This window comes from Carlito syrichta, unplaced genomic scaffold (genome assembly GCF_000164805.1).
Source record: "Carlito syrichta isolate Samal-C Ts95f unplaced genomic scaffold, Tarsius_syrichta-2.0.1 Scaffold314129, whole genome shotgun sequence".
In the NCBI taxonomy this organism is placed as follows: domain Eukaryota; kingdom Metazoa; phylum Chordata; class Mammalia; order Primates; family Tarsiidae; genus Carlito; species Carlito syrichta.
The window spans coordinates 144,716-171,934 of record NW_007258225.1 but is presented as its reverse complement, the minus strand read 5'-3'; the positions used below and the strand labels follow the sequence as shown (position 1 = coordinate 171,934).

Here is a 27,219-nt window from a genome sequence, read left to right as displayed (position 1 = left end):
CGTGGTAGTGCATGCCTGTGATTCCGGCTACTTGGAAGGCTGAGGCAGAAGGATCGCCGGAGCCCAGCAGATCGAGGCTGTGGTGGCTGGGAGCAGCCACTGCACTCCAGTCTGGGCGACAGCGTGAGACTCCAACTCAAAAAAAAAAGAAAAAAAAAAGTTTGAATAATGCCAAGGATTGAAATAGTCAATAGTCAATGTAGGTTGGGCAAAACCTACGGAAATTAATGTACAATGACTTTATTTTAAAATCATATTTATCACTGACAACAAAGAGAAATCTATTTTCAGTTTGCCAGGTAAGTTAGTGATATTTACCCACATTCTTTTTTTTTTTAGATTAGGAAATATAATTTATTTAGAAAGTAAATTAGAGAGAGAGAGAAAGAGGTGACTCACCTCCCAACGGCAGGGGAGGGGGCCAAAGCTTAAGAAAACATGGTCTGGCCACAGCTCAAAGAGCACATAGCCACACCATAGCTTAGCAAAGCAATGGCAAAATGGCTCCTTGTGGTTGAGTCATTTTAGCTATTTCCCTTGGAAGGGGGAAGGTCATTAAGGTGATGGGGTGGTGGTCTGCTCTACATCATCAAGAAGGGGCAGGTAAGTGCAGGAACTATCATCAGGTGATGGACAACAGAAAGATGGGTGAGTTAGTCACATGATTGCTGCCATGGTGGTGCTACCCACAGTATTAATAGTAATTGAAGTATCAATTGAGTTCAGTGGTGAAAATTTTACAAAGAATAAATTAGGGAAAACCAATAAAATCATGTTGCAGTGTTGTAACACTATACTTTTTAAGCAATATACATTATTTTAAATATAGCCTTTATTACATGTGATTTTTTTCACTTACTGACTTTAGAACCAAACCTATAGATATAAATCTATTTTAATGAATACCTACTCAAATTAAAACTTATGAGAAGGTGCAAGAATAAATCACAGAATCTAACAGCAAATATTCATCTAGCCTCATAAGAGACTGGAATTATGATCAGGAAAACCATTAGGATCCAAGGTAGCAATTTTCTGACTTTTTTTCTTTATACCTCAGTTATCATATAGGGACTTGCTTCATTATTTTCTCTTTTCACACATCTTTCTTTGCTTCTGTATGTGTGGGTGGAAAATGACCGCCCTATACAATCTTTCAGGCACTTAATAGAGAATAACCAGTGTTTCAGAGACTTAAATGTTTGAGTAAAGATGCAGTCTCAGGTTTGTGGGCCCAGGAGAATAGGACCCTATGCCCCACTCTCCAGAAGAAGCCATGGGGGAAGGGTCTAGATCCAGAATGGGAACTGCTACATGGTGCATTTTAGCAGGCCAGCCGCTGGTGTCCTGACAGAGGCTCCCAAGTCCTTCAAGCAGGACTCAGAGCAGTGGAAAGAGTTGCTTGACTCACCAGGGCCCTGTGGACAGAAGTGAGAGAGGTCTTCGTGGTAATGAGAGAGGACCAGATAGGATGTCAGATGCCTCAGTAGGTGACCCGCAACATGACACTGTGGAATCCCTGGGGACTTAGATACACCCTAGGAAAGGGAGAGTGGGAAAGGAAGAATGCCAAACCAACAGATGCCAAGTCAACAATTTTCTTCTTTTTCAGTAAAATGGAGCCTGAAACAAAAGTTAGGCTGAATTACAGAAAAGTAATACTAAGTTGGTGGCACACCTGCTGTGTGGGCCATGAGTTGTATTTGATATACATGGCAACCTGTCTGAAATTGCCGTGACTCCTTATGCAGCCCGTTTCTGAATTACAGACTGCTGACACACTCTAGAATTAGGGCCAAGTCATTCAGGACAATATTCACGGTCCTGTGCAAAGACAAAGTATGTGCTCAAAAGGCATCAGTGATTTCAGAAAAACCAGTGGACTGTAGTGAAATCAAGTTGAAAAGGGTTCTACAAAAATGCCTTAAGGTTTTTGTGCCTGAAGGGCATGGGCAGGAGGAGAGAGGAAAAAGTCTATGGATGGATTTGAATACTGTGCATGCTAGGAAAGTAGTTAAAGAGGCAGGTGCCTGGAATTTCTTTTTAAGGCTTGTTTCCCAGACTTTAAATTTAGAGTGGACCCTGAAGAGGGAGGGTTGGTTCCAGCAGCAGCAGCAGCAGCAGCTCAAGCCCTGCCAGATGGTACAGCTGGGCACTTCTCACAGCAGTTCTTTTGGGATGCCCTGACTTAGGTTTTTGCAAGGCAGCTTTGAAGGCAGAAGAATCCTTGCCAGATGGGCCTGGGCCACAGATACTCTTGCGGAAGGAGATGGGACTACATAACAAGTCTCAAGAGAGCTCTGCATTGGAAGGTGGGCATTTCTAAGACTCTGGTGAAGCACAAGCACCCCCCTATTTTGTTGTATTTGTAGGAAAAAAATAAACATTTTAATGGCAATTTAATTTTTTTTTCTTTTCTCCTTTCTTTCTTTCTCTCTTTCCTTACTTCCTTTTTGTTTTTTTTTTTTAGTTGGAGTCTCACTCTGTCGCCCAGACTGAAGTGCAGTGGCACACTCATGGCCACCACAGCCTCAACCTACTGGGTTCAGGTGATCCTTCCGCTTCAGCCTTCCAAGTAACTGGAACTACAGGCATATGACACCATGCCTGGCTAATTTTTTTGATTCATTGTAGAGATGAGGTCTTGCCAGGTTGCCCAGGCTGGTCTCGAATCCATGGACCCAGGCAATCCTCTCACTTCGGCCTCCCAAAGTATAGGCGTGAGCCAACACACTTGGCCTTTTCTTATTTTTTTGAGTTGGAATCTTACTCTGTTGCCCAGGCTGGAGTGTAGTGGCACGCTCATGGCTACTGCAGTCTCAACTTGCTGGGCTCAGATGATGCTTCCACCTTGGCCTTTCAAGTAGCTGGGATTATAGGCCGTGCCACCATGCCCAGCTAATTTTTTGATTTATTGTAGAGATGAGGTCTCGCCAAGTTGCCCAGGATGGTTTCTAACTCCAAGACTCAGGCGATCCTCTCGTCTTGGTCTCCCGAAGTGCTGGGATTACAGGCTTGAGCCACTACACCTGACCAAGTGGCAACTTTTTCTTAAAGGAAACCTTTAGCCTCTAACATTGGAGGCAGGCCTGCTCAGTCAGTATAATATATACAGAAAATGGAAAGGACCAGAGAATGGAGTCATTTGCATCTTCAAGAGTTTGGCTCAGTAAACCCTTCATTTCCCTTCTTTCTGTAGATCTCTGAAGCTCAGAGACATCTAACAGAGGTTTTGGGAATGAGGACGTTATAGTGGAGACTTAGGTTGGGGAGCCTACTTAAAACACCTGCCACATTAAGGCAGCAATAGATTTTTACTTTTCAGGTAAAGTGGGTCCCTCAAGGCCCTCTCTCAGTTCAGTGGATGTGATGGGTGAGTTTGAGGGAATGGTGGTGAAAGCATTATGGATAAAAGATGGGAGAATTTCATGGGTAACCTCAGATAAGGAGCACTACAAGGGGAAGAACTCAGCCTGGGCCTAATCTTATTTATCTCATCTTTGGAGAACCTGGAGAAAACATCACTCTTGCAGACAGAGGCTGCTTTGTGTACAATTCTCATCTTTTTTGGATCTAGGTCTCAGCCTGGGCTGTGTGTATGTTTGGAAGAGAGCATTGGATGAAGCTGAGGAGTAACACCTGGATGTGAAGTAAAGTTTCTTTGCAGAGATGTAAATATTTAATTCAGCAAGAGAATATGAGGGAATAATATACTTAGGGTTTTCTTTTTTCTTTTCTTTTTCTTTTTTTCTTTTGGCACATCTTTTCTCTCCCCATTGGAGCAGATGGGCAGCTCTGAGCTCATCACCTCAGGGAAGGGAAGTGACAGTATAGAAAGAGTCTCTCCAGAGTTCTGTTCCAAAACCCTGAGTCCTTAGATAGCTAAGAGTATTTTGGGAATGGACAGAATATTTAAAGAAGCAGAAGGAAGAGGACAGGGCTTCCCCTAAGATTAGAGAAAGATCCCCTAGGATGGAGGGTGAGAAGAGGAACCAGCTGAAACTTCAGTAGGTCTCAGGGGCCCTGAGTCCTGATGCCTGAGGGCCAATCTGGAGGAATGGTTTTATAGAACCACACAAGTGGGGCCACAGATAACCTCACAGATATTCCCATGCACTAGAGGGCTGAAGTAGCAGACAGTTTCTCACACTGGCATCTCCAGACCCATACCTTGTCCCATCTGGCCTATGGTCATTCTTTATAGTGCACAGTCTACACAATCCCTTTAGGTTAGAGGAGGAGGGTGGAATATCATTCTTTGATTGATCATGCAATAGTTGCCTGTGTATCCCTGGAGATGGGTGGATTTGACTCCATTTTAAACACTTGAACTGAATAAAGAAGAGGTTAGTCTCCCAAGGGAAAATTGGGGTAATGTGATCTGGAAAAAGGTGAAAGGATACCAGGTAGAGAAATGACATTGTTAAGAAAGTTAAAAATGCTGGAAACTTCTGGGCAGAAAAATGATATTCCATAGGATACATTGTAAAGCCTTAGACAATTGGTAAAATGAAGTAGGATGAGAGGGAGAAGTCAGCTCAAACAGTCAAATTAATGGCGAAACTAAATGGGATTAAATCTGAGAGGATGGAAATCACCCCTGGGTCTAGCCTGGAAATTGCATGGATAAAACATAGAATTTGGAGGCAGGCAATGAGGAATAAACTAACTTCTGGGTCTCTGGACTTTGGTGCAAAATTGTTTGATATTAGTCCATTCGTCCCAGGCCCTTCACTCTTCTGGAGTGTTCACAGAGGACTTTAAGGGTAAATCACCAGAAGAGCTGGCATCTAGACACAGGGTTTTACCTAAGTACAATACAACATTTTCAATGATTACTAATGGAGTGATAAAGTGTTACACTTCTCCTTTATTTGCTCTTGCTTGAGTCCTGATTAGGGTAATTATTTAAAAACTACGTAGAACAACAGGAAAATTAGGTCCTCCAAAAGATCACTGGAGCTTTTACCTGTGCTTTTTTTTACATAATAAAATGAGATTAATTGTAAAATGACAGAACTGAAGACATATCTTAATTGCTTTAAGCAAAGGCTAGCTTTAATATATAGCATTTGTGTCCTTCATTCTGGAAACAATTATGAACTGATTTATATATTACAGAATTCAGTTGCTGCTTAAAGTTATTAAATTATTCCTCCATTGCTCATTAAAAAATTTGTAAAAGACATAAAAGCAAGAATATTTAACATTTTATATATTATTAGATGAAACTGTTAGCTTTTTTTTAAAGCAAGGTCTATATTATTATTGCATTTAGAAATATATACTTCTATTGTTTTGAAATTGGCAGCAACTTAGACTGACCCATTTTAGTAGGAAAATTAAGAATGACAGCTACTTTTATTTTCTTTTTTGAGTTGGGTTTCCATTCTGTTGCCTAGACTGGAGTGTAGTGGCACAATCATGGCTCACCACAGCCTCAACCTTCTGGGCTCAGGTGAGCCTTCTGCCTCAATCTCCCAAGTGACTGAGACTAAAGGCATGTGCCACTATGCCTGGCTAATTTTTAAATTTTTTTTGTAGAGATGAGGTTTTGACATGTTGCCTAGGCTGGTCTTGAACTCCTGGACTCAAGCCATCCTCCCACTTCAGCCTCCTAAAGTGTTAGCATTACAGGCTTGAGCCACTGTGCCCGGCCAGGATGCTTCTTTTCTCTGAGAGTGCTGGTTAGTATTGTGTTTGTTTTGGAGATCTAATCGTTGCCATATGTTAGACCCATTAAATGAATGATGTAATTCAGGCTGCCTGTTGTCCTGCCAACTGCTTCATGCTGGCTCCTCACTTTTAGTGAGCATTACTCCAATATGTGCATATATCACTCAGCAGTAGCTTCTTATACAATCCTGTTAGTCCTTGAGCTCTTAACCCCATCCATCACCTAGGTAGGTAGTTTCTATCTCTTTCCCTTCAAAATCTCAATTAATGAAAAAATAATGGTAAACCCTGGCAAAGAGTGTGCTTGGAGGATAATAATCAACCCAATATTCTGGGTCATGGCTATTAAACCAAAGGAAGGATTGATGCTTAAGATAAAATAGCAATGGACGATGAAGAGAATTCAACTTTCTACAAGACGTGAATAGCATACAAATACTTTTTCTTTTGTGAAGCATTAGATGGTACATTTTTCCATCCTGATTTGCAGGATGCAATCAAAATGAAGTAAAAATAGAAGTATATATATATAGATATATGCATATGAACGTGTGTATCTATATACGTACGTATGTGTGTGTGTGTGTGTGTGTGTGTGTGTGTGTGTGTGTGTGTGGTGTGTGTGTGTATATAAAATAGCCTTTGCTTGTGCCATCTCTGATGACTCTTGTCTAGGAAGATAAAATGTTCAATCTGAGTATCTCAGATATTTCTGTAGCTATAACCCACATATTTTCTACTTTAAAAATGAGGAAACAGAAGGCAAGAGTTATCAATGACTTGTTCCACGTTGCCATTTATTCATTCGTGTTTGCTAGGGGCAAATTTGTAAGTTATTTTTTATTTTGTTAGGAAAAATCCACTATCAATGATTCAATAAATTTAATTGAAATTTATTTCTTATCAACCTAATTTGCACAGTGTTACGATCATCTGCTTTGTTTACTATCATTTTCCCAAGAGTAAGTCAGTTAGTGAGATTATTTTCAGCAGTATAAGGATTTCTAGAATTTTCCACAATGAAACCTCAAAGACTTTTAAAATGTCTTATGTATTTAAATGTTAGGACTACTTATTTTAACTCATTACCCTAATATACTTTCAATATATTCAATATTTCAATATATTGCAGATTTCTTTCTGCTACTCTATATTTGCATCTATTTCAATATTCTCTTATGTTATTTTCCCCCCTTTATACCTGGGGTCAGAGAGATAATTTTCTTTAATTTACACCTTTCGCATTGTCCAGCAGGACTAAAATTAATCCTTTTCCTTTCAGGGAGTGCATAACAGTTGTACTCTTATGTAACCTGTTGGCTCCCATGTGTCATCTTAATGAACTTCCCCATTTCCTACTGCTTTACAATCTGTCTTTTTGGCATCTTAAAACTTCCTGCACTCTTCTTTGTTTGGTGGGTGTATTAGTTTGCTAGGGCTGCCATAACAAAGCACCTCAGACTGAGTAGATTAAACAAAAGAAATTTATTTTCTCACAGTTCTGGAGGCTAGGAGTTTGAGATTAATGTGTCCACTGGGATGGAAATTTCTAAGGGCCATGAGGAAATAATTGATTCCAGGTCTTTCTCATTGGCTTGTAGATGACTGTCTTCTCCTTGTGTTCTCATATTATCTTCTCTAAGTGTCAGTGTACAAGTCTCCTCTTCCTACAAGCACACCAGTCATACTAGATTAGGGCCCACCCTAATGATTTTATTTTAACTTAATTACCTCTGAAAAGAGCCTATCTCCAAATTTGGTCATGTTCTGAGGTACAGGAGGTTAGGACTTCAATATTTAGATTTTGGGGGATGGGGACACAATCCAGTCCCTAACGGCGGGAAAGAATAGCACAGAAATATGTAATGTCACATGGCATTTCTGGGGTATTGAGATTCTGTGTAAAAATATGGATTTTAATTATCAGGCAAGAAAGATATGGAGAATCTAATTGTGTAGTGATACTGGTCTTCTGGCAGTTAAAATGCTAAGCTGGGAGGACTTACCCCCTCCCTTATGTAAAGAAAACAATGCAAAATGAGTTAGCAAATGTATGGGGAGTATAGATCCTAAAACAGAAGTAGTCAAACAGGTCCTCCAGAGCTTTCTTTGCACAACAAGTGGTAACAAAGTTAGGCATTCTTTTAAATCACATAGCTATGTTTTCATTCAGATTACAACATACACATGCAAGCCAATACTCATCTTTCCCCAAATTTCAGCATATTATATTAAATATACGTTGTTTCATTGGAGCATATTTCTCTATTGTTTTTAAGTATTCAAATATAGAAAGAGATTCTGAAGTAATTTTAAAGTATTGTATAATAATTCCAAAATGGTCAAATGGATCAGAACCTATAACTTTGGAGTCATTATTTCAAACAGAGCTATGTAAAGAATCATGTATTACTAGAAGGCAGGTGAGATCAGAAGCTCTGTAAATAGCTTTTGAATTGTAGTGCCATTGTTTTATCCTCTGATCAGAAAATGCAATTGTATTAGAGATCTGAGTGTTACTTCATCATTGTCTCATGAAAATGACTTAGGGACGGGGTTAAATTCTAGAGATGGGGTTAGCTTAGCCTGATGGTCAATCCTGGGGATTTTTGCTGCGTCAAACCTGTGTCTGTCTGCTCTGATCACTGGGCTTCCAGGTTAATTCTGGATACGGCCTAGGGAGTAGGTCCAGTATGGGGGGAGGAGTGGGTGAAGGAAGATGCTCCGGCCTCATTCTCCATGGTAACTGACCTGGCTTCTTGAAATGTTCCTCTGGATTAAAGATGCCCAACCAGAATCTGTTAGGCACTAGGTCTGTTATTTCCACAGAGGTCACAATAAGTTAAATACAAAGTTTGGATACAATAAAGAGCTATAATTACTGTTATTTATTGGGCTTTTTGCAATGAACATTTTAATAATGGGCGAAAGATTATAGTGATACATGACAATTCTTTATCTTGCCGGTTAGAGAGAAGAATGATCTAAACACTCTCTCCTGTCAGTTTTATTCGTGACACAAGGAGACTAATTCAATGTGTGTATGTTCTTTGGGAAGGGAATTGGGGGCAACAAATACCTCTACTCAGTTGTTGCTTCCAAAGATTCTCCAAAAGACTTGCATGTCACACATTCAAACTTAAAATGCTCCTTGAAAGCATACATCTTTGCATGCTGCCCATTTTGCTTCAATTAGTTCTGAACAAGGATCCTGGATTACATTATATTGAAGTGTTTTTAGCAGGGTTTTAGCAGGAATTTCCTATATTAATCTGCTTGCTGTTCTTTAGAAGTCACATTTTTGGAGTCACACTTAGAATAGGGTGAGTCTACCCTAGAAACAATGGGGATTACTGTCAAGTGTTTTCTTTTTTTTCCTAAGCGTAAATTTCTTAAGCTTTTATAAAGGACAGTGCTCACTAATATGCTTAAGTCTAGAAATTGCTGTTTCATTAATGGGTAAAAACTGGACAGCTTATCCCTTTTCTCAGAAAGTATTAGTGATTCCTGGGGGAGGCAAGAAGTAGGAGAAAAACCCTTCCTACATTTTCCTCCAGTTTTCTGTGTTATTTTCTGTGGCCTAAAGAGAGATGTATCCTGTCCCCCTTTCCTAATTTACACTTCCTCTCTTATGTTCAATCCCAACACACCCACGGGGACCAAATCTCACCTCTATGATTTTTGTTGTACATTTCATTTATTTCTACAATCCTGCCAAATGACTCAAAAAAGCGAATGTATATGTATTCTTAGAGCTGTCATCTCACTTGCTTTAAATTATAACACCAAATGGAATTTTAATCTACCTTCCTAAGTCAGTTAAATAAAAAGTTTGGATATAATCCAAGAACTATAGTTACTTTTATTTATTGGGTTTTCTACAATGGACATTTTAATATTGGGCAAAAGATTATAGTGATACATGACAACTCTTTATCTTGCCAGTTAGAGAGAAGAATGAACTAAATACTCTCTCCTGTCAGTTTTATCCATGACATGAGGAGATCAATTCAACGTTCAGATTCTCTTGGGTCTTGGCTTAGGGGAGGGACTGGGCTCATTGTTTGTGCTCTGCATGTCCTTTGTAAAGTGGTGGATGTCCTTGGCTTTTATACTAACATTTTGGGGTCTTTCATTTCTCTTTTATTTCTAAAGAAAGTTTGTGGTTATGTTAGGTTATACAATGAGGAGAATTGGTAGAATTTTTTTTTTTTGGGTAAAGAAAGTCTTAGGGAAAATGTCTGCTTAATTTTTGAAGCAAGGATTAAATAGATTAGCCAGAAAGTGGTAAAAAAAATAGGTATTTATTTTTCTTGGTGTTTATGATGACAGAGAACTGAAAGCAAGACACAGGCATGTTGATCTGGGAGCCAGTTGGAGAGCACTGCTATGGAGAGATTGTTTTTGAAAAATGGTAACCATCCTTGAGCTTATAAAAAGATGAAGAAGATTACCATACTTCTTTCCTCTTCATAGAGTCAATCAATATCATCTCATATTTCAACCAAATAAGTCATTCAAAGAGGGGCTTCCTAAGAGATATGCAAATACCTTTCCAAAAAGAAAGGGACAACTAATTTATTTATTTATTGTAATTTTCTTTTTAAAAAAATTTTTATTATTTTTATTTTATTATTGTGTACATTTCAGGGTTAGGTACATAAACACTGATCATGCAGGTACCCTGTTGATGAGGTATGCCCCTCCCTCCCCTAGCAGTTTCCCTCAACTGGCAATCCCCCACCCCCGACAGTTTCCCACTACTGCCAATAGCTTTCTTATAGCATTGTAATTGTTCAAGGTCAGCTTATGAGTGAGAACATATGGAACTCAGTTCTATGTTTCTGTGATAAATCACTGAGTATGATTGACTCCAAATCCATCCAAGTTGCTGCGAAGTCCATATGTTTGTCCTTCTTTATGGCTGCATAATATTCCATTGTGTATATGTACCACATTTTTTAAATCCAGTTCAGTTTCAGTGGGCAACACAGTTAGTTCCATGTTTTTGTTATTGTGAATAGAACTGCAACAAACATATGTGTGCAGGTATATTTTTTGTGGAATAATTTGAGTTTCTTCAGGTATATTCACAATAGAGGAATTGCTGGGTCATACGGAAGGTCAAATTCTAGTTCTTTCAGAAATTGCCACACTGTCTTCCAAAGAGGTTGTACTAGTCTGCATTTCCACCAGCAGTGTAGAAGCGTTCCTTTTTCTCCACATCCTCGCCAGCATCTATTGTTTCTTTTATTAATGATAGCCATTCCTACTAGGGTTAGGTGTTATCTCAGGGTGGTTTTGATTTGCATTTTTCAATGATGACTGAGGCTGAGCACTTTTTCATGTGTCTGTTGGCTGCCCATATGTCTTCTTTTGAGAAGTATCTATTCAGGGACAATCAATTTAGAAACAAGAGCTTTAAAGTCTTTGCTCCTCAGGAGGTCAGGGATGTATCCCTAAGTCAACTATATCAATTAGTATTAGTACTGCTCTTTATAGAAAATGACTTAACGTGGTAAAGAACCACATCCTTAGCGGGACTAAGCAAAGAACATAAGTAATTACTCAAAGAGGCTTTGAAAAGTAGGTAAAGTTAGCCTAATTCATCAGAAATGTATTGATAATTTAGGGTTATATCCATCATTCCTTCTCTTCAAATGAGCTGAGCACCCAAGATGTTGCTTGGAAAGTAAAGAATAATTTATTGAAAGTCTAATATGTGAAAACAGTCTCAACATTCAAATAGAAATATATTTTAGGCAAATGAAAAGTGAAGGCAAACACGGGACTAGAGAAAGAGTGAATCATACAGCCAGAGCTGTGGAGACCTTCAGTAGAACTAGAGGGGTGAAGGCAGCTTGAGAGCTAAGGTGGGAGCCTGGGAATCAAGTGGGAGTTGCTGTTTCTCACTCAAGTGTTCAGGGAAGGTTAAAATTCCAGGCTTGGCATCATAACAGTCTCGAAGTACGATGTAAGGTCAGTAAAGGACAGACAGTCTGGAACATGGGCAAGCTGAGTATCTGAGAAGTGGGTATAGGTAGGGGATGGGGACAGCAGATAAGAACAAACTGCAGAGGAAACACACTGTGAGTTTTTGGTTAACAACTTGTCTTAGTCTTGGTGAGACAGAACACTGACATAAGTTATACGAAACCAAGATTCTTGCTTACAGGTAGGCAGCAAGGGACACTAGAAGCCTGGAATTCATTGCAAGCCGGTTCCTGGAGGCGCAGGAAAGTTGCGTGGGGCAGGTGGAGTCTCAACTTCACATGTCCTATTTTCACCGCAGCTGAGAAACCCAGGAAAGCGGCCCTTCCTAGGTTTTATACTCCAGGGTTACTAGACTCACTGGGCTAAAGCATTAAGGACATCTTGTTTCTGGGAGACTGGGACAGACTCCAGACTGTTCTAGCCAGTTTCTCCCTGTCTCAGGACATTGCATTCTCAGCACACTCTATACTTATGACTGAGAACTACAAGTGAGAAAGGGGGAGCACCGAGCCAATCCAAGGCCACCCAGAGAACTGTCCTGCAAAACCTATCAGATCTAATGGATTTGCCAACCTATATTTGTGTGCAACAGGACTGAACCAAGAGATAGGTCCAGCATCCTGTCTCTCCAGTAACTTGGGTACAATCATGTCCCATCCTCTGTCTAAGAAGGAAGTCTAGGAAGGAAATTGCAGCCTTCATTCACTTCACATCCCCCTGGAATCTAGGGAGTGTGGCAACCTGGTGAAAATGCTTGAAACTGGAGTTTTGTCAGGGTAATATTGGTTAAGCTTTGTCAGTTATCTGTAGTAAAAAATCATTAGAAAGAAAAAGTATCATTTGCTTGTTTTAGAGACAGATAGTGGGGTGGAGGAAGGTGTTTATATTGGTCTATAGGGAGAATCAGGAGAGAGAAATGCCTATAGCAGCGATTCTCAATGTGGGTGTGGGTATTTTGCCCATAAAGGAACATTGGACAATGAATAGAGAGATCTTTGATTATCACGGCTATAGGAGAACATGCTACTGACCCCTAGTGGGGAGACACCAGGGATGCCACTAATCATCCTACAACGACTGGACAGCACCTCCTACCCACCCAACAAAAAAGAATATCATCTTCAAAATGACAATAATGTGGAAATTGAGAAACCCTGGTCTAGAGGCAAGTGGATGGTTCAACTGAAAACAAGGAAAGGGAATGGTACTTGCCACCAGGTCTGGTGCAAGACATGGGTGAACTGGGTCTCAGTGGGTGGGAGCTGCTACAAAGCAAATAATGTCCCAAGGGTGGGAGTGGGGTGTTATGGAATGGAGTGGGGAGTTATGGAATGGAGTGGGGAGTATTTGGAGGAACATCCTACATTTCCTAACAAATGTATCTGGAGGAGAAGTCAACATCTGTTGCTTTGGTGGGGGAGTTAATTTGCTCCCAGTTCCTTTTCTAGAGGGGTTTGTGGGCAAAATAATTATTGTCTACTTATGCTAACTTTTTACCATCTTCAGAGACAGAAGGAAGAGATAGGATCTACTTTCTCTTTTAGGTCTCCTCCATCTTGAGAAAAATCTTGGATTAATCGTAATCTTCCTTGGTTCTCTGTTTCCTTTAATGGGAACTGAGTGGTTTATGTTTAGTACCTCCATTTTTTCCTAACACGGTATATCCTTACCATTCCACTGAGTCTACGTAGTGAAATTTCCTTAATGTCCCCACCTTGCTCTTCCCAGAGTCATGATAATAGTCCTTACTCTGCTTGCTTCTCTTTGGCAGTTGACACTGTTGTTTACACATTTTTTTCTTGAAATTCTTGCCTTCCTTTAGTTATCTACACCCTCTTACTGCTCTTTTTCATTCCCAAGTCCTTCTCTTGATTCTTTTCTCACTCAGTGCTTACTCCCAGTCCCCATAGCCATAGTTCCTGACCTACTTTCTTTAATCTATTTTGCAGATGAAGTTACCTCTTTACCCTCCTCTATCAACTCATTGTGGATGATTCTTTTAACTTAAATAATTACTCCTGTTTTCTCTAAGTTACAGACCCCTCAGTGCCGACCTACTGACCAATTCCACTTCACTTCCATGCCATGATCTCAAAATATTTGAGTACAAAGCTGATTATATTATTTTCATCAGCTGCTAGGAGGTTGCATGACACCGTTAAGATGCCCCAAAGCAAAAACTCTTTTGACTTACATCTGATTCACTCCCTTGGCACCTGGCTTTTCCTGTATTTCCTTCTTTGGCTCTGCCTCAAGACTTTGGATTTCTGCTCCAGTGGAAAGATTCATCTTGTCCCATTAGTGAATACACATTATTCTACATGCTATTTATTCACCAAGGTCCCAGTTTAGTGACCCTATGACTGCCTCATTTTACCCACACAAGTTTATTATAGATGAAATTTCTACATTAGATGGTCTGGATTTTGCAGACTCCCACTAATATGCTGGCTCACAACTCTTATAAGCTCATTCTTTTACCTTTCACTTAAAACTTGCTATGCTATATCTCCTAAGCAATATTGGTATTTAGGCAAGAGTCACTGCCTCCTTGGGTCAAAGGGCATGAGCTATGGAAATTTCAGGCTCTTTGGTAGGAGCTAGTGGGCAAAAATTTGGGGATCAAGGAGGCCTTTTAGAAATGTTCAAAATCACTTGGTTCTGGCAACTGCCACATATAAGGTTGTCCCTTCTGTACTCAATACCTCTTCTGTTTAAACCTTCCTGCTTCATATGGGAATTACCACCCTACAGAGCAAAAACAGTGGGGTCTTGAGAGCTGTCAATAAGAACAAGAGAAAGGATATGAGATGGAGAGAAGTAGAAGGAAATTAAATTGAGTTTAAAGTTTCCTTGTTCTATTTATTGTGCAAATAATTAATAAGCCTGGTATGCTTTACTTTAAATACAATTTTGAAAATTTGCATGAAATGAATTTTTGCAAATCAAGTTCTATTTCAAACATACTATTTAAATTTCACTCTGGTAAATTCCATTAGGTTGCGAAGAGTGCTTAAGAAATATCATACTTTCATTTCATTTCAGGTTTGTTTACATTTATTCCACATTTCATAATTACGTAGCCAGAAAAATAGTTTCTGCTCTGCCACTGGTCGATAGTTATATTAAAACTATCTACTTAAAGCTGGCCCAAAGAGAATTTAAAAATCTGTTATTTCTTCTGCTTACTTTTTTGTGTTAAAAGCCAGGATGTGCAATTTAGGTTAAAATAGTTCTCTGTAGCCCAAATTAGCCACGCTATACCAAATCCTTAGCAGATTTTTACTTTTCCTTGTGCTATTACATTTTATTCTTTAATGTCATCCAGCCTCTTTTTTACTCAGAAAAAATAAAATTATTTATAAAAATAAAATATAAATATAAAATTGGAAGTTTTGTCTTTCTTTCTTTTTACATTTCTAGAGGTAAGGAAAATTACTGAGTGCAATGAGAAATATGGGGTATGTGGGATTGTATTTAGAATGCATTAGGTAGGCATTTACCTAAGTGTTTGAATAATTCATAAAGGAGCACATGAACAAGGTCAGAAATTCATATAATAAAAAATATAATTTCTGCTTTTCTTGTAATTTTAACTACATATCCTGAAACACTACTTATGGGAGAAAAATTAAGCTAAACTTCTTAGCTGGCAATAACCTTGGGTATTCCTTAGAGAGTTAGCAGTAAAGATATTGAAAACATCCATAGTAATTCAGTTTTATTGAGATTTTTATGTTATAGAAATTCCGATTAGATCCTTTTGTTTCAGTAGGTTAATATTTGGCAGGAAAACCCCACCACATTTTACCCAATTATGTAAAAAAATTAGAAGTTTTGTTTGTTTGTTAGATTGATTTATTTGTTTTCTACTTTTGTGGCACCCCACTGTTTAGACATAACATTTTATTCATCTGGAGAAGTGGTATTTATAAGTCAGGTGAAATTCCATTACCATCAATTTATAGAAGTATGAATTTCATAATGGCAAAAGCAAAGCCTAATGCAGCCAGCAGGTAGCCCTGTTTTCTGACTCTTTCATCTTGCCAAAGTATAATTTTGCTATTTTGCTTAGAAATTATACGGTGTACCTTGGTAAGGTCCACAGAGTACCTTAAAATTAATATGTTTTGAAATTAATGTGGTAATAGCAAATCTTCAGTTGCATAATAGCAATATAGGTTATTTTCACATGAGATTTTCTTCCTATTGTCAAAATTCAACTCTCAGTTCAGGACTGTGCATCTTCTGTGGGTATTTGCCAAGTGCTGACAGATTTTCCCATTTCCCTCCTTCCCAGTCCACTTTTCTTACTTTTCTTACAGAACCTCAACTAATCCTTTAAATATTTAAATCAGATTCCCCTCCCCAAAATTAGCCAGGCATGATGGTGCTACTGGGGGGTTGAGGTGGGAAGAACGCCTGAGCCCAGTAGTTTGAGTTTGTGGTGAGCCATGATCATGCACTGCACTCCAGCCTAGGTGACAGAGTGAGACCCCAACTTAATATATATATTAAGAATATATGTATTCTTAATATTCTTATATATATTTAAATCAGATTCCTTCATTCTGATTAAAAATATTTCAGAAGGTTTTTCTCCCATTCAACTCAGAATATGTCACATACCATTCCATGTTCCAAAATATACCAGCAGTTCTTATTTATTTTGGTCCCAAGACTCCTTTATACTCTTATTGTATAATTATTGAAGTTCCCCAGAATACTTTATGTGAATTATATCTATTGATATTTATTATATTAAAAATCAAAATATTTAAAAATAACAATAACATACAATATACATAGCATAGTTAATAGAAATAACCATAATTTTAAAAAATATTGGAAAGAATGATATTGCTTTACATTTTTGTCAAGTCCTTTTTTTAATTTTTAAATTTTATTTTAAAGATGTGGGGTACAATTCAGGATTAGATATATGTTAATTTCTTTAATGTTTGACTTAACAGAATATGACTGGATTTTCATATCTAGTTTTTCATTTTAATTTATTGCAATACCATGATGTCTTTTGCCTCTAATGCTCAGGCTTACTTTACTCAGGTCTCTGCTGTGAGGTCTTCCTCTACCATTCATTTATGCAGCCATATACTATCCCACTACCCTGTTTTTCTTTCTCCTTAGCATTTAAAACGATGTAAGATAATATTATCTATAATTGTGTTTCTCATCCATCACTACCTACTCAACTGTAAGCTCCACTTAGGTAAGGACCTTGTTTGCCTCAAAAGCCATTGCGTAATAACTTTCTATTGTTGTATAACATGTTACTCCCAAATTTAGCAGCTTGCAACAGCAAACATTTATTTTCTCATAGTTTCTGTGGGTTAGGAATCTGGCTGTGGCTCAGCTGGGTGCCTCCTGCTTAAGAACTCTCCAGAAGTTGCAGTGAAGTTGGGAGAAAGTATTTCTTCTCAAGCTCTCTCCTGTGCTTATTGTCAGGCCTAGATGATCTGCTTTTAAGCTAATTCATGTGGGCCAGGACTGCCTCCCTATATAGCAGGGTTCTTTCTCTGGGGACAGGAGCAAAAAGTAAGCTACAGTATTTTCATAATTTAATCTTAGAAGTGACGTCCCACCACCTTTGCTGTTTTTATTTATTAGAAGGGAGTCACTAGGTCTAGCCCACATTCAAGGAGAGGGGATTACACAAGGGTGAATAACAAAAGATGGGGATCACTGGAGGTTGTCTGAGAGGCTGCCTACTATCAACCATATCCTCAGGACATAGCATAGTGTCTGGCACATAGTAGGAGCTTAGTAAATACTTGTTGAGTATAGTGCCCATGAAGTGCTCAGAGCATTTGATTTTGTTTTCGGAGCAGAAGGGAGATCATTAACCTTACAAGGCTTATAATACCTACACTTTTTCCTCTGATGTGTTGTGTTATTTAGGTAGTTGGTATAAGCCTACATAGAAGGGAAAATATTAATTTCTTCTATAGGATAAAAAGACTTGTTACTGGTGTCTTGTGGGGATTAAAGTGAGAAATTGGGTGAATATATTGACCCCAGCCTGTGATATGTTCCCGCAAAGGAAATAGAAAGAATAATATCTGCTTTGCTTACTCTCTCTTCTTATACAAAACTGTCATCTAGAGAAACTGCACTCTTATAGGGCCATTGTTCTCTTCTGGTGTCTTCATTTGACTTCCCTAGGTCAAGAAACGCATTGAGTTTTCTGGTTGGCTACATTTGTTTTAAGATGTAGTAAATGCACATTCATTAATGTTATCTATAAATAATTGTAAATATTTTTAAAAAGTATATGTTGAATTAGTTTATTTCACTACATAGAACTGCCTTATGTATCTTTATACTGTAATATTATTTTAGATCTTCTGGAGGAGATTATAGCTAGTTTTCGCTCGCTTTGAAACAAACAATAACATTGTTTTTACACTTGTTTCCAGGGTTATATACATTGATCAACTGTTAGTATGAATCAGTCTTTAAAATTGTTTTCCTCTGTAGTGCTCAGCTGGAAGTATGACAATAAGGGTATGGTAATCTCCTGTGAGAATGAGAATGAAGTAAGAGACACTGAATTAGAAGTAGATCTGAGGCCGGGCTCGGTGACTCAGCCTGTAATTCCAGTGCTTTGGGAGGCTGAGGTGAGTGGATTGCCTGAGCCCGCGGGTTCGAGACCTGCCGGGGCAGGTGAGACGTCATCTCTACAACAAATCAAAAAATTAGCTGAGCGTGGTAGCCTGTAGTTCCAGCTACTGGAAGGCTGAGGTGGAAGGATCACCGGAGCCCAGCAGGTCGAGGCTATGGTGGCCGGGAGCGGCCACTGCGCTCCAGTCTGGGTGACTGAGTGAGACTCCAACTCACAAAAAAAAAAAAACCAACCCAACAAACAAACAAAAAAGAAGTAGGTCTGAGTTGCATGTCTGGTCTACAAACAGATGACCTAAGAAGAATATAAGACTAAGAAAGGCAGATTTCTAAATTAGTCAAGAGAAAAGAGGCTGGAGTATTTCAGAGACCAAATGTATTGATTTTACTGTGTTGCTTGGGATTTTTCAAATGTAGATTAAACAGACATCATGGATGGAGGGTTTTTTCCCAGCAACATTCTTGTGATGATGGAGTGACTTTTAAAGATTTCTCTAAATGCCCTAACTTAGGCAGAGTGATGCGATTGAAGAGCACAGATTTTGGTGTCAGACAAGTTTGGACTTAAATCTCTGCCCTGTCATTCTCAACCATCAGTAGAGGGTATAATTCCCATACTTTAGGATTGTCAAGTGGGAAAATACCTGTAAAACAAATGCTTGACATATATGCGAGGTGTTCAGTTTTCATAGTTCTCTTTCCTCGGCTGAGATTTGGCAGAACAATCAAATCTCTCTAACACATTTTTAGTAAGAGTTTTCTTTTGCAGAGAGTTTTCTTTTTGCAGACATATCCAGATTCTAATCAAGCCTATATTTGCAACCCAATAAGAACTCTTCTTAAAACAAAGAAGATGCCCAAATTTGGCTATTCTATTTGCTACTTCCGGTCTCTGTGTATTAAAAATGTTTCCAGGGAGTTACAAGTATGACAAAATCCAGAAAATATTGGATCGCTCAGCATGTCTGGTCAACGCCACAGTTAAAGTTGTCATCAAGCATCAGGATTTTTCACAGATTATGAAAGTGTTTTGAACAAAATCTCTGAGTGCTGTAAGGAGCAAAATAGTCCCAGATAGTGAGAACTGATAATATATGGGCAAATTACTGAGAATGTTGTGGAGTCTTCAGGCTGTCTCAAGTATTGTTTCAGCTCAGTGAATCTATAATTCCTATGAGACAGTGTTTTCCAAAAAGCATTACGGACAATTGGGTTAGTCTTTATGCTATTTTTAAAAATAACATATTTTTATAATTCTTAGTTACGCAACATTTTGTATATCCATAAACTAGACAACCATTTATTCAACACACACTCAGATTTAAGAGATATTTACAGTTTGCCATTTTTTGTAGTTCTTTTTTAAAATTAAATTTACTGTTATAGCTAAAACTTTAGTCTCATCTCTTCTCCCTCTATTTCTTTATACTGAAATTATTATGTTTTTTTCTATCATGTTTTTATTCTGTATTACAAATGTGTATATCCATAAATAATGCATGATATTACCTTGTGTGCTTTAAAAATTACATAATTGGTATTATACTATATATAGTATTCTGTACCTTTTTTGACCCACAGTGCTATGTTTTGACCCACAGTGCTATGCTTTTTCATATTTAGCTATGTTCTCTCATTAGTTGTTTAATTTTAACTAACATATGAATTTTACTATATGAGTTAACTTCAACTTATTTTCTCATTCCCTATTGATGAACATAATTCTTTCCTCATATAAACAATGCTAAATAAACATCTATCTATTTGTCTCCCCGTGCACATGTGACAGAAATACTTTAGAAGTTATATTTATTGTTTATTGAATTACTGGACTCAAATCTTTATTCCTTTGTGGTGGTACTCTAACATCCTTGCCAATGCCTTATGGAGAACAGAGTATACCTCCCCTGTCTTTGACTTTTGGCTTAGCCATGTGATTTGCCTTGGCCAAAGGGATGTTAGTAGACATGATACAAGCACTATTTGATATATGTTCGGTTATTTGAGCATGCTTTTATGCTGTCTGTCATCCCCAAGGGAGCATGCTCTGGGTAATTTCCTGGGCCCAAAATTATGAAAGACACAGATTTGAAATCTAGAACAGATTGAAAATCCTCTCACAGCTTTGTATCAAGCCTGGTCATGCCTGGCCTTCAGCTGAAGCTCTACTCACCAACAGACAAGGCAGCAAGAAATAAATGGCATTGTTGTCTGACACTGAGATTTTGGGCTTGTTTTTCTATAGCAAAAACTGACTGACATATATTATACATTTTATTGGTTTAATAGCATGCAATGTACTTATCTGTATTGGCTCCCTATGGTCAGATAATTCTTCCAATCTTATGGATTCTTTCCATTTTTTGTAAGAGAAAGATTTCTAATTTCTTATTTAATGTATTTCAATAATGTTTCTGAAAACTATTGTTTTTATTTTATAATATTTTATTTCTGCAAACCAAAAATAGGTGTTCTACAAAGAAGGTATCCAATGTGAGATAAATTGTGATTCCTTCCACGAATGTACTCAAACAAATGAAATCCAAGAGTTATGGATTAGGACCTAAGGATTGGCTTATATGATTCCTTGGTTACCTAAAGATCCTAAGTATTGTTAGGTAATCATGTAGTTTACTTGGCATAAGAACTCGAATAGCAAAGATAAACTATGTAGTAAAATTATTAGTATAGTTAGAAAATTGATTCACTCATGTGTGGTTGGTGTTCCTTTGCGAGAAAAAATTTGGAGAGATTTCACAAATACAAATGTTTCTCATACTACAGAGGACAGTATTTCTGAAATACGGGAGGGCATTTTAAATATTGGGTTTCCTTCTCTACATGGATAATTGATGCTATTGGAGGCTTACAAAATTAAATTTTATGTGTTATAATCATGCAATTATTTTACTTTAGAAACATAACATTTTCACATAAAACTATATCAATCAGAACAAAAAAGAGGAATAAATAAAGCCTTTAGCAAAATTGAAAAAGGACTGAAATTGAATTAGCTACTTTTGAATTTTCATACTACAATTCATGTGAATAACAGAAACCAATGAATAAAAGTCCAGTGAATCACAAATCTTCTAGGAGGCGTCCTTTAAGAAATTTATCTGGGGCCGAGGTGCAGCGCGGCGACCCTGGGCACCCCTGTGAACGTGGCGCTGCGAGCGGCGCCGAGCTTGTAGGCCGTGGTCTGCAGCCTGCGCGCGGCCTAGGGGCAGCCGCGCCCTGCCGGCTGTGGCCCTGGGGGCCTGGAGCGGGGGCTCTCCAGACGCTGTGCACGGGACCTGCCCTGCTCTCGCTGAGTAAATTCACAGAGAAACATGAATGAATAACAACTGAAAATGGAATTGGAACAGTGGGAATCAGCAATTGTGCACAGGAAGCTTTGGGAGATGTTGTTTACTGTAGTCTGCCTGATGTTAGGACAAAACTGAACAAACAAGATGAGTTTGGTGCTTTGGAAAGTGTGAAAGCTGCCAGTGAGCTCTATTCTCCTTATCAGGAGAAGTAACTGAAATTAATGAAGCTTTTGCAGAAAACCCAGGACTTGTCAACAAATCTTGTTATGAAGATGGCTGACTGATCAGGATGACGCTGAGTAACCCTTCAGAACTAGATGAGCTGTTGAGTGAAGAGGCCTATGAGAAATACGTCAAGTCTATCGAGGAGTGAGACTGAAGCCCTAAATAAACCAGTGTGGAATAACGTCATCCAGCATAGTTGTCTTAAATTTGTGGTGGATGGAAGACTTAAAATAGCAACTTGTAGCAATACTGATGGGAAAAGAAACTACTCATCACTGCTAATGAGAAAAAGTGTTGCTTAACCTTCTAAGGATTACAGATAAACACAGTATGCATCTTTTTCACAATACCCTCTGATGTTGCGACTAGGCCCTGGTATTCTGAATTCATGAAATATCCATTGTAAGACTGGTTATGAAAATTATGTAATGTAAGGTTAGCATGGTTATCTTAAGCCTTATAAAACATTGTAACTTGCTTACATCCACACGTGGATTTGGGTTAAAAACTTACTGATCTTTCCACTGGAAATAACTGGGAGTGGAGAAGCTATTGTTGGTGGTACGGTGTCAAATGAAGAACCACAATAGCTTAATCTTGCATTATACTGCATTTGCTGTGCTCTTTTTATACAGTGAAGTAACAGCTTTGCAGTAAAAAAGAAACAAATAATAAAAGATGCAACTTCCTTGTTAAAAAAAAAAAAGAAAAAAAATTTCTCTGAAGGGATCATTTAGGCTTGTGAATTCTTACCTGTAAATCATAACTCCTCAGACACTTTTGAAGCAAGAGGAACCCTGGTTAAGAAGTGATGAAAGTAATCCTGGTCATCTTTACTTTCTTGCTGTAGTTGAGGAAAAGAATAGAATTTGGTTAGATGACTGTCATAGTCTCAGCTTTTAGACTCCTGAACTTATAATAGCTATCACCCATAGAGTACTTACTACGGTCCATGGCCTAGATACTGTGATGTTTTGTTTTATTTTGCTTTGTTTTGTTTTTAAACATTATCTTCATCCTCAAAAGAGCGAGATGGTGAAACTGACTATAGAGGCAAAATGTCTGACCCTAGGTCACATTGCTGGTAAGTAAAAGAGCGTACATTTGCTTGGCTCTTGGCTCTTGGCTCTCTGTACACCATGCCTCATCTGAGCAGACAACATGAATTCACTGTTTGTTACATGTAAAGAATTACATAATATTGCAAAATGTTCAGGCCAAGAATATTCCACTTTTAAGACTTTTGCTAAATTGAAAAAGTTACAGTAGACCAGTGTTAACACTTTTGACTTGAAATGAATATTTCTCTCTTATAATTAACAGTATATAAATGTGAAAATGTCATTTGTCCAAGATGAAAAAACCTTGAGTGTGGTTTAATGACACTTTATAACTTTGAGAAGGAGATCCAGAAATGGATTTGCTAAAGGAAATTCTCTGACTTTTTATGTTGACTATAGCAGAAGTGTTTGTTGACTGGCTCCAAACTTTGCTTCCATCACCTCCTCCAATTTTGTTCAGCTTTGAGGCAGAGAAAATGATCTTAGGGAAAATGGGTTCATTTTCTGGCCTAGGAGTGATCATGAGGCTCGGTTCTGACTTGGCGACATGTGCCAGAGAATCTTGGGAACTATTTCTTCCCTAATGGGAGACAGCTACTTCTCCCTGTGCCTTTTGCCTTTGCAGTTGAGGTAGAAACACAATATTTGGAGTTTCTACAGCCACCTTGAGACCATAACGATTAAAAGAATAATAGAAATTCTGCTTAAAGTCATTTGGTTATCGACACTAGGAGAGGGCTGGAAATGTAAGCTACTGACTGAGTTGGCTTTTGAACATGGTAATTTATTTTCCTATCTTAGTTGTTGATAAAAACTACACTTTGCTCAACTCTTTTGTATGAAAAAGTTCTAGCTTGTATTAATTCATATATCAAATTTGAAGCTGTATATATGTATAATATATGACATGTATTTACTATGAACTTTTACATAATTACCCAACTAAACACTGTATTTATTGATAATATAAGTTTTATGCTATCGTTATATAAAGATAATATAAAGATATGTTATATAAAGATAATAGAAAATATTATATAATGGATATTATGTATGGTAACATAAGAGTCTTATAATAGCTTTATATTTATTGATAGCATAAGAGTCTTATCTTAGTGGTCTTTCTAGTAACTGTACAATCTTATGTGATATTAGTAATGGTAAATCATTTTAATGTGAATTTTTCCAAGAGCTGGTAGCCTAATTTTATCTTGGAATCTAGACCCTGAATTGAGTCTTACATTCAGTTATTGCTAATTGCAGTTTCAAGTAGTCTTGATACTGCAGGAGCATACTTAAAAACTAAAATTTGAGTCAGGCACAGAGGCTCACACCTGTAATCCCAGCACATTGGGAGAAGAGGTGAGATGATTGAGTCCAGGGGTTAGAGACCAGCCTGGGCAATTTGGCAAAATTTTGTCTCTACAATTAAAAAACAAAATAGCCAGGTGTGGTGGTACATGCCTGTAGTTCCAGTTACTTAGAAGGCTGAGGCAGAAGGATCATCTGAACCCAAGAGGTTGAGGCTGCAGTGGCCCTGAGCACGCCACTTACACTCCAATTCACACACACAGACAAAAAGTATAACTTGACTAAGTTTTGTCTTCTATTGGTGAAGCTCAGGTAATATTCAATGCTTATTTTTTAAATTTTTTATTTTACTTTATTTTTTTTGAGTTGGAGTCTCACTCTGTCACCCAGACTGGAGTGCAGTGGCTGCTCCCGGCCACTGCAGCCTCGACCTGCTGGGCTCCAGCGATCCTTTCGCCTCAGCCTTCCAAGTAGCTGGAACTACAGGCGTGTGCTACCACGCCCGGCTAATTTTTTTGATTTATTGTAGAGATGAGGTCTCCCCAAGTTGTCCAAATGGGTCCCGAACCCGTGGGCTCAGGCAATCCACTCACCTCAGCCTCCCAAAGCGCGGGATTATAGGCTGAGCCACCGAGCCTGGCTTTATTCAATGCTTATTAAACAAAGCTAAGCGGATGTAAATTCAAACTCAACTTATCAAAGATGTGAGCCATACTAGAATTGCTGGTGGTGGAATGAGGGAGAGTTTGTGTAATTCAGAATTTATTCCTTAAAAGAAGAGACTGAGACAGGGATTTTGGTATATGTGAGGTAATGAGAAGATGCTCCTCAGGAAAAATCTGTGAGGGAGTGAAGGAAGCAGAACAGGGAAGGAGAAGAGTTGGACAGTCATATGGCCATGGATAAAGTTAGCTGTGGCCTGATTCACAGAGGATGGAGCATAAAGGGTCCCACCTGGAGTTGTCATGTCTTGGGACAAAATTATCAGGTGCTGTACTCTGTATTAGCCAATAATTGGCCATCCTCAGGGGTGGACGTGGCTGGATGATAAAGGTGATATAATTTTCCAGGCATCTCCAGCAGAGGCAATGCTCTGGAAGAGCATTGACAGGTAGAAGTTGTTAGTTATAGCACTCTCAGCAGCTGGGAGATGAACAATCACCCTGCAAAGAGGATCTGGGAAGGGCACCAGTAACGTCTACTACTGTTTGTTTGCTTTTGAGCATAAACTTGAACTTTGAGGAAGGAATTCAATTCAATTCAATTCAAATCAAAACAAGTTTGCTGAGTGCCTACTTTGTACAAAACAATATGCTAGGGCAAAGGCAGACCTGTCGGGAAAGATCTGTTGCCCTCAAGAAGTGTACTGTATAAAGAAACAATTAAGTTTCTCAGCAAGACACTCCTGAGATTGGTCTTCATTAACAGACTTGGTAAGCTGTGAATTCTTGTAAAGCTGGTTGCCTTCTATATATACTAGTCCTACAAAAATAGTCAACTAAATGGGAAACTATGTACTCTAGAATTAGGTGTAGATACATTCTCTCCAAGATTATTGTTGAAGATTATTATTAATCTTCAACAGTTGAAGCCTATTATTAATATTAACGAGTTGTCTGTTCTAAAGTTTAGACTTATCACTCATGTAGAAAAGAAAACATTATATAAAATAGCTAAAGGAAAGTTGAAATTAAGCACAAATATTTGAGTTGCTCGTTTGGTTGTATTACCTTTGCTATTAGAATTGCAAAAACTATAATAAAGAATCTTGTATTCCTAGGAGTCAATATTTTTTAGCCTTGGATATTAAATATAAAAAATCAATTATGTTTTCAAGCTTTATAAAATGTAGTTTGATTTCTCAACTTCACTGAAAAAAGATGAAACACCTTTTATTGCATTATTTTATTCATCAAGAGATGTATAATAAAAAATTTTTTCTAAAGAATCAAGATTAATATCCAATTTAGCAAATAAAAAAAATCACTTAGAAGATATGACTCTTTTTAAATCAACCTGGACATCATAAATGAAAGACAAATAATTTAGAATATATTTTCTTAGCATTGGAATATGTATTTGGAACAGATTTTTAATTTCTAAAGGAAGCATTTGATAGTTACTGCCCTCAAGAAAATACCTAGAGTAGGGAATTAGATGATTATTCTACTGCCTGAGAACAGGTGACCTACAATCTGATTTAATCGTCTCCATTTCACTAAGAAAATTAAGTGGGACTATCCCTCCTATTTCTGCTCCTATTTGTATACAAACCTTTTTTTCAAGTCTGCCTTTAGTATGCATATTAGTTGGTCCACAGTACTGACTAAACATCTACTTTGTGCTGACTCTGGGCTAGTCCTCCAAGGTATAGCAAAGAACAAAATAGGCATTTTTTTTTAATCATCATGGAATTTCCAGTCTAGCAGAAACAGCATATATTTTTTCATTTTCAAGAGTCAACTTGGTGATAATAATTGTACAAAGTTCTATGGAGGAACTTGTGGTTTGGAAATATATGGTCTTCTTAATTTTAACAGTATAGACATGGCAAAATTTGGCAGAAAAGGACAGATGACCAAAAGATGAATTCCCCTGGGATGGCCCTGTTCACTGTAGCCATGTGTTGAATACAGATTTCTGTTTGAAGAATAATATTGGTTGTGTCTATGACTGTACTCCTACACGTGACATTTGGAAAATACAGGAATAACAGGACAGTGGGAACAGAGACATGGAAACTCAGAAGTTTCTTATTTTCATGTAGCAACCTTAAAAAAGTGAAATAATATTTCTATTATAATACAAACTGTCCATGACTGTTTTTTCATCAATATTATAAAGACACTTTGTTTTCAACAAGAGTAAGGTTTTATGCTATTTTAAAATTTTGTTGAGACTCAAGGTTAGAAATACTTGATTCCTCAAAATGAACAAAAAGTCAAAAGTCACAATAATTTTCATGTAAGGATACAATTTATGTTACTTTCCAATCATAG

General features: G+C 37.9%; 1 pseudogene; it reads left to right on the top strand.

Moving 5' to 3' along the window:
* Window positions 1-21,996, top strand: part of LOC103273708 — a 34,384-nt pseudogene extending 12,388 nt beyond the window's left edge.
* Window positions 21,997-27,219: the final 5,223 nt, after the last annotated feature.